An 8,353-nucleotide genomic window follows, 5' to 3' on the forward strand; every position below is an offset into this window, starting at 1 on the left:
CACGCGTAAGAAAACGAAGGGAGAATAGAACCCAAATGCCGTTAGGAACAAATAGGGAGAAGTGCTTATCACAGACACGCGCGAACAAACAGAAAACACAACAGAATACCACTCCGCATACACTCAGAAGTAAAACGAAACTCACCAGGACGCGGAAAACTCAACGCGTAGAAATGCAATACTAAAACCGTGAAGACACGGTAGGAAAATAAAGGTAACTGAAAGAACGCGGAAAAAGTCAACGCGTAAAACGAACTAAGGAACCCAGGGGAAGTGGCTGGCCAGAGGCGTACGCCGCAACAAAACAAAAACCCTTCCCAAAAACAAAAGAGTAACTGACAGGAAGAGATAAGGTTGGTGGAAAACTTGAGATGGGCCAGACGTGGCGCAGGAGGTAGGAATAAGTAAAGGTAAAAGATAGAGACAAGAGAGGGCTAGAAAAAGCAAGAGTAAGGTGGCGAGACACCTTAGGAGCGAGACAAGAGAGAGAAGGCTGAGTACGAGACGGCATGAGACCAAAACGAATCAGCAATGATCTGTCTCCAAACGCTTCCTTATGAAGCCATGGCAACAGGTGAGACAGATCATTGCTGATTGCGCTGCTGGAGTCTAGGACTGGTTCGGGTGCCCCTAGCGGACGTGGACGGCACGGCATCCGAGCCAGCCCTGACAGAGCCCCCCCCTCTAGGCCCGAGACCTCGCGGGCCCAGAGCGACAGCCCTGTCACGACGGAAGTCACGAATGAGGGACCGGTCGACTATGCGAGAAGCGGGAACCCAGGAACGTTCCTCGGGCCCGTAACCAGTCCAGTCTACGAGGTACTGGTCCCGACCCCGAACACGGCGGTGGTCCAACAACCGGCTCACAGTGTATACCGGGCCACCAGCAACCATGCGGGGGGGCGGCGGGGCCGGAGCACGGGGCATGTGACACAGAACAGGGCGGAGGCGCGACACGTGGAACACAGGATGGACCCGCATGGAAGGGGGAAGCAACAGCCGGTAAGAAACCGGATTTATCCGCCTGTCAACCTTAAAGGGACCCAGATACCGGGGGGCCAACTTCCTGGTCCCACCCCGAACTGGCAGATCCTTGGCGGACAACCACACCCGCTGCCCGGGACGGAAGGACAAGGCCGGGAGACGGTGCTTATCCGCACTGCGGCGGTACCCAGCAGAGGCGGACAACAGAGCTTTGCGAGCCTTACGCCATGCCAACCGACACCGCCGCACCAAGGCTCGAGCTCCCGGAACCGCCACATCTTTTTCCTGGTCAGCAAACATGGGAAGCGCGTACCCATAGAGGCACTCATAAGGCGACATGCCAAGAGCAGAATGCCACAAAGTGTTGTGGGCGTACTCAGCCCACAAGAGCTGGTCAGACCAGGAGGACGGATTAGATGAGGCCAAACACCTGAGCGTTTGCTCAAGGTCCTGATTGGTCCTCTCAGTCTGACCATTAGTTTGTGGGTGAAATCCTGAAGAAAGACTGGCCTTGGCGCCCAGAAGATTCAAAAAAGCACCCCAGAACCGACTTGTGAATTGTGGCCCCCTATCGGACACCACGTCAGATGGGAAACCGTGGTGCCTGACGATGTTATGGAGGAATAAGGTGGCCGTGTCACGAGCGGAGGGGAGTTTAGGCAGGGCCAGGAACCTTGCTACTTTAGAGAAACGGTCCACAATAACCAGGATAGTGGTGTTACCCCGAGAGGGGGGTAACCCAGTGACAAAATCTAGGGCCACATGAGTCCAAGGCCTAGACGGGATGGGGAGAGGACGCAGCAGACCGGACGGTTTGGCGTGAGAGACCTTATTACGGGCGCACGTCCCACAAGTTGAAACAAAATTCCCCACCTCTTGGTCCATCCCTGACCACCAGAACCGTCGCTTAATGAGCTCAAGGGTGCGACGTGCTCCCGGGTGAGCAGCGAAGGGAGAGCTATGACCCCACTCCATCACCGTCTTCCTCATAGACGGGTGCACAAAAAGACGGCCAGAAGGGACTCCACTAGGACCAGGATTACGGGCAAGTGACCGTTTTACAGCAGCCTCGACGTCCCACTGAATGGGAGCCACTATCTTGGATGAAGGTATGACTGTGCTGGGCTCAACTGAATCGGAGGGCACCTCCCACTGGCGAGACAGTGCATCGGGTTTGACGTTTTTGGTGCCAGGCCGATAGGAGAGCGTAAAATTGAACCGACTAAAGAAAAGTGACCACCTGGCCTGTCTAGGGTTAAGACGCTTGGCCTGTTGTAGGTAGGCCAAATTTTTATGATCCGTCCACACCAGAAACGGTTCTTTGGCACCCTCCAACCAATGCCTCCATTCCTCTAGCGCCAGCTTCACTGCCAACAATTCCTTGTCACCAACGTCATAATTTCTCTCGGCAGGTGTCATGCGGTGTGAAAAATAAGCACACGGATGAAGTTTCTGGGGAATACCTGACCGTTGAGAGAGGATGGCTCCTACTCCGTAATCGGAGGCGTCTACCTCAACAATAAACGGCAGGTCAGGGTCCGGCATCCGCAGAACAGGCTCGGAGGTGAACTGCTTTTTTAGTTTATCAAAGGACTCCTGGGCCTCCGGAGACCACACAAAGGGACCTGGGGTTTTCTTGGTGAGATTAATGAGCGGGGCTGCCAGAGTACTGAACCCCTTGATGAAGCGGCGATAAAAATTAGCAAAACCCAGGAACCGCTGGACTTGCCGTAGTGAAGAGGGAGTCGGCCACTGGGTGACTGCCCGAATCTTCGACGGATCCATAGCAAGAGTGTTAGGGGCTATTCTGTATCCTAAGAAGGCTACTTCCTGAATATGAAAGAGTGATTTCTCCAATTTAACGTATAGGTGGTTCTCGTGCAAGAGTTGGAGGATCCGCCTTACATGTTTGATATGTTCCGACAGAGAGTTGCTATATATGAGGATATCGTCCAGGTAGACGAAAGTGTACCTATCAAGGGCTTCTCTGAGCACTTCATTTATGAATCGCTGAAACACTGCAGGGGCATTCATTAAACCAAACGGCATAACTAAATATTCGTAATGGCCTGACGGGGTAATAAAGGCGGTCTTCCACTCGTCACCTTCTCTGATCCTCACCAGATTGTAAGCACTACGAAGGTCTAGCTTTGTGAATATAGTGGCCTTTTGTAACGCTTCAAATGCAGTAGCCATGAGGGGTAATGGGTGGCGATCCTTGATCGTCACCTTGTTGAGACCACGGTAATCTATACATGGCCTCAACCCACCGTCTTTCTTCCCTACAAAGAAGAAGCCAGCACCGGCGGGTGAAGTGGAGGGACGAATAAACCCTGCAGCAAGCGCCTCCTTGATATATTCTTCCATAGCCTTGCGTTCCGGGACAGCCAGAGAGAAGAGACGGCCCCTGGGAGGGCTCGCTCCGGGAAGCAAGTCTATAGCCATGTCATAAGCTCTGTGAGGGGGAAGGAAGCCTGCCTTTTGCTTACTGAAAACCTCAGCAAGGTCATGATATTCAGTGGGGACCTGTGTAAGAACTACATGTTCATGCGGGGAGTTAGTAGGAGACCCAAGCCTCGTCTTTAAACAGGTCTCTTTGCATATCTGACTCCAGTTTCTCACAGAGCGAGATAACCAATCGACTTCCGGGTTATGACGTTGTAACCAGGGAAATCCTAAGATAAGCCGCATTTGAGGAGCACTGATAACATAAAATGTGAGCTGCTCGCGATGCCCTCCTATACTCATGTCGATGGGCACAGTTTGTTTGGCCACTTCGCCCGAACTCAAACTCCGCCCATCCACAGCGGCCACAGTGAGAGATTTATCTAGGTCTATCAGGGGTATGCCTAACTCTTTGACGAGAGAAGCGTCAATGAAGCTCGCAGCAGCCCCTGAGTCAATGAAAGCCATCAAGCGTTTTCTCTCTGACCCCCTCCATGACAGAGAAACGTGAAGAAACAGCCCATTACCAGGAGGATTCGACATCGAACCCGCCAGTGCCTCCGTACTCACTGGCGGGTTTGCCCTTTTCCCTGTAGCTCAGGACATTTGGACCTTTGATGACCCTCTCCACCACAGTATAACCACCTGCCTTCCTGGAGACGTGCCTGTCTCTCTTGACGTGATAATCGTGTATGACCTATCTGCATGGGTTGAGGGTCAGTACCGGATTTGCAGATTTCAAATATACGTGACTGCGTTACTGCTGGTGTGTTGTCACGATAATGTTGTTGTTGTTGTTTAGTGTGTCTGCGTTCGCGGCAACGGTTGTCAAGACGCACTGTGTGTGTTATCAGTGTGTCGAGATCAGCCGGAGGGTCACGGAGTGTTAGCTCATCTTTCAATTCTTCGCATAACCCCTCCTGGTATATGGCCATAAGTGCCTCTGGACCCCACCCACTCTCAGCGGCCAGCGTTCTGAATTCCAGAGAATACTCAGCGACTGACTGTTTTCCTTGACGGAGCCTCAATAAACGCGGACCAATAACTCCTCCTGACGATGGGTGATAGAAAGCGCTTTTTATGGCGTTAGAAAAACGTTCATATGAAGAACAGGTCTCTGTCTGCTTCTCCCAAAGGGGCGTGGCCCAAGCTAATGCTTTGTCAGATAGTAGTGCCACAACATAAGCGGTCTTGGAACGTTCTGTTGGGAAACGCGAGGGTTGTTGTTCAAATATGAGAGAACACTGTAAAAGAAAACCTCGACACCCATCAGGATTCCCCGAGTATCGAGCTGGAGGCGGTAATATTGGCTCATAATGACTCGCGGCAGCGGGTGCTGTGACCGAATTAACGGGGGGTGGATTGCGAGACACAGGAGGTGAGTTGCTCACGGTTTGCAATGTAGCTGTGATGTTAGTAACTTGCTTCATGATCTGGCGGAGTATTTGATCATGGTTATTTAGTATTTGCTCCTGGCTTACAACTGCAGCTTTTAATACTGCGGTGTCGTGAGATTCGGCTGGGTTCATGTTTAGGCTGATTCGTTCTGTAACGCGGGGTGTACAGACCGGTACACACGCGTAAGAAAACGAAGGGAGAATAGAACCCAAATGCCGTTAGGAACAAATAGGGAGAAGTGCTTATCACAGACACGCGCGAACAAACAGAAAACACAACAGAATACCACTCCGCATACACTCAGAAGTAAAACGAAACTCACCAGGACGCGGAAAACTCAACGCGTAGAAATGCAATACTAAAACCGTGAAGACACGGTAGGAAAATAAAGGTAACTGAAAGAACGCGGAAAAAGTCAACGCGTAAAACGAACTAAGGAACCCAGGGGAAGTGGCTGGCCAGAGGCGTACGCCGCAACAAAACAAAAACCCTTCCCAAAAACAAAAGAGTAACTGACAGGAAGAGATAAGGTTGGTGGAAAACTTGAGATGGGCCAGACGTGGCGCAGGAGGTAGGAATAAGTAAAGGTAAAAGATAGAGACAAGAGAGGGCTAGAAAAAGCAAGAGTAAGGTGGCGAGACACCTTAGGAGCGAGACAAGAGAGAGAAGGCTGAGTACGAGACGGCATGAGACCAAAACGAATCAGCAATGATCTGTCTCCAAACGCTTCCTTATGAAGCCATGGCAACAGGTGAGACAGATCATTGCTGATTGCGCTGCTGGAGTCTAGGACTGGTTCGGGTGCCCCTAGCGGACGTGGACGGCACGGCATCCGAGCCAGCCCTGACAACCTAAATGCCACCACTGTGCCTCCCGAGGCCTTACGTGTGCGCTCAGATTTCCACCTAGAGATACAATTCTTTCTGCCTTTTTCACTGTAAATATATACGCTCTCTCATTTGCTCACACAATCAAGACCTGCATGTGCAGATTCCTTATTCATCTAGACATCTAGCGTCGCCACAGCGGGCGGAAATTATCATACAGTTAAGCCCGCCCACTAAGAGAGAGGATATGATTGGTCAATTTTACTGTCATTTGAAACTGGTATTGCGCTGAATTATAACTGCCTGGCCCTCTGTAAACGAACAGCGGGCATCACAGTCCTGATAGGGGGAGACACAAGCTCACAGGCTTCCACTTAACCCCTCACCTTCCAACACAGATTGAATAGACACGGCTGAATAATTTATTTGCTTATATTTCTGTAATTGTTTAGATGTCGATTGTCAAACTGTAAGTGGATAAAAAGAGGGCGTAGAGGGCCCTGACGGTTCCCCACTGATCAAAACAGACTAACAGAATTCATCATGTATGGCTCCCGCATCTGCCTATCATGATGGTTTCAATCCCCACATGCTTTCTTGTTTTGCTTTTTCTTGTCATGTCTTCTAGTTTATTCTTCGCCTGTGACGGTCACTTTAAGTGCCTTAGACCACACACATGCACACTACAACATTAAACATTAAATCCTGGTAGTGATGCGAATAGATATGCATACATGGTAGATAGCTCTAGCTTATAGCCTGTATGTTCTACCTAAAGTTATTCGGATTGTGATGAGAGTAGTGTGAGTGCTTCCCAGCCTAATTAAAGGTCTCCATTGTACCTCACCTGCTGACTCCTGCGTGTTCCCTTTGGAAGACAGTGCAGGTACCTATCCACCCAGTAGCACCTATCTCCCCACAAGCGTTTGCCCACCAACCTCCATTACACACTTGTCATTATTGGTTTCACATTTGACTCGTTTTGTTTCCTTGATAGCATGTTTATATATACCCTGTGTTTTCAGTATTTCCAGGTCATTTATTATAGGTCACATATTTCCATATTTCCATTTCCAGGTCACATATATAGTACTGTGTTTTTTGTTATCATGTCTTCTGGATTTTTACATGTTGGCAAACTAACCCTAGATAGTTGTAAAGATTCTGATTATGAATTTGCCCCGAATAAATCTTGCTATTCTCAGCGAATGTGTCCACCTTGTGATTGCTCCACGTTACAGAATTGATCAATGTATGTGAGATGATAATATCCCAGGGGACTTGTAACGCGTTGATGTGTGGATTAGAGGGTGAGGAGTTGGGCGATCACATGAACCAAAAATGCGGGCCACAAAGAAGTATTTAGTAGATAAACCAGTCATTTATTAACTGCCTTTATAGTTGATCATCACAAGAAGTCTTGTTCTAATAAAGAAATCTCCTGTACTAGGAATTCTTTCCTTGTTACTTCAGTAAACCTGTTATTCATGGCATGCTCACACCATGACACTGAAAGGGTCATTGCTCTCTGGCTGCTACAGACTCTAGACCAGCCTTGTGACTTAGGGGCCCCAAACTTGGCATGCATAAAGGCCTTCAAAATGGTGTATGCTAAGTTTGAAAACACCTAGATTAAAATGTCAGTGTGCTGTCCCTCATGCGATCTCACGAGGAGCGATTTGAATTTCAAACATGTTTGATATTCTTGCGACGCTGCGATTTCTGATCGGGAGTTGGTCGTGAGGTGTGAATCGCTCCTCGTTTACCTGTGTAAACTATACGATGCACGACACGCGATTGAGCCGAAACTTGGCCCGATCGCAAAAATAGTCGCACGAGTGAAAAATCGGCTGAAAATGGGCCAAAAATCGCACAGTGTACGCCCAGCTTTAGATAATCTCATGGTTTTTGCCCCAATTACAGCCCGCTATGAGTAGGGGATTATGGGATACTCGCAGCAGAAAAGTTTGTGCACTGCTATAATTAGGTACTTCTCGCCGCTGCTTTGAAGCTAAATGATGATTTGATGTAAAATTAGGTCATTAATGAGTCTCCAAATTGATAAATACAAGAATATACAGGATTAGGATGAAACAGGCATTCCTTTAAGATTTATTTAAATTTTGCAATCAATATTTTCGATGCTAGTTTGGCTAACTTTAGCTTCATTTGTATGCGCAGACCCTGCATGCTGAGATGTGATAAAAATAAAATTATTGAGGCTGTTACACTTATCGCAGGTCTCCTCCATTAATGCTACACACTGCAGAATAAAGGACACAGCAGACATCGAACATCCGTCACATATGTCACTAAAGCTTTCTTTTTCCATTTATGTGATATTGCCAAGCTGTGACATTTCATTTTGAGATGCATAGAAACTGGTTCATGCTTTTGTCTCTTCAAGATTGGACTACTGTAATTGTCTTTTAATTGGATGCTCTAACTCCAACTCATACAGAATGCAGCAACCAGAATTCTCACCAGAGCTAGAAAATTCAATCACATTAGTCCTACTCTCTCAGCATTGCACTGGCTCCCGGTTACAAATCTAATTGATTAAAATAATTTTCTGTCGACCTAAAAAGTGCTAAATGGTCTTCTTACTCCACGATATCTGAGTGAACTCACTGCATACCTCAACCAATCTCGCCTGCTGCGCTCTTAAAATGCATGATTTCTCTGAGTTCTGAAAATAAG

The sequence above is a fragment of the Brachyhypopomus gauderio genome, chromosome 1, assembly GCF_052324685.1.
Source record: "Brachyhypopomus gauderio isolate BG-103 chromosome 1, BGAUD_0.2, whole genome shotgun sequence".
NCBI classification, from domain to species: Eukaryota; Metazoa; Chordata; class Actinopteri; order Gymnotiformes; family Hypopomidae; genus Brachyhypopomus; species Brachyhypopomus gauderio.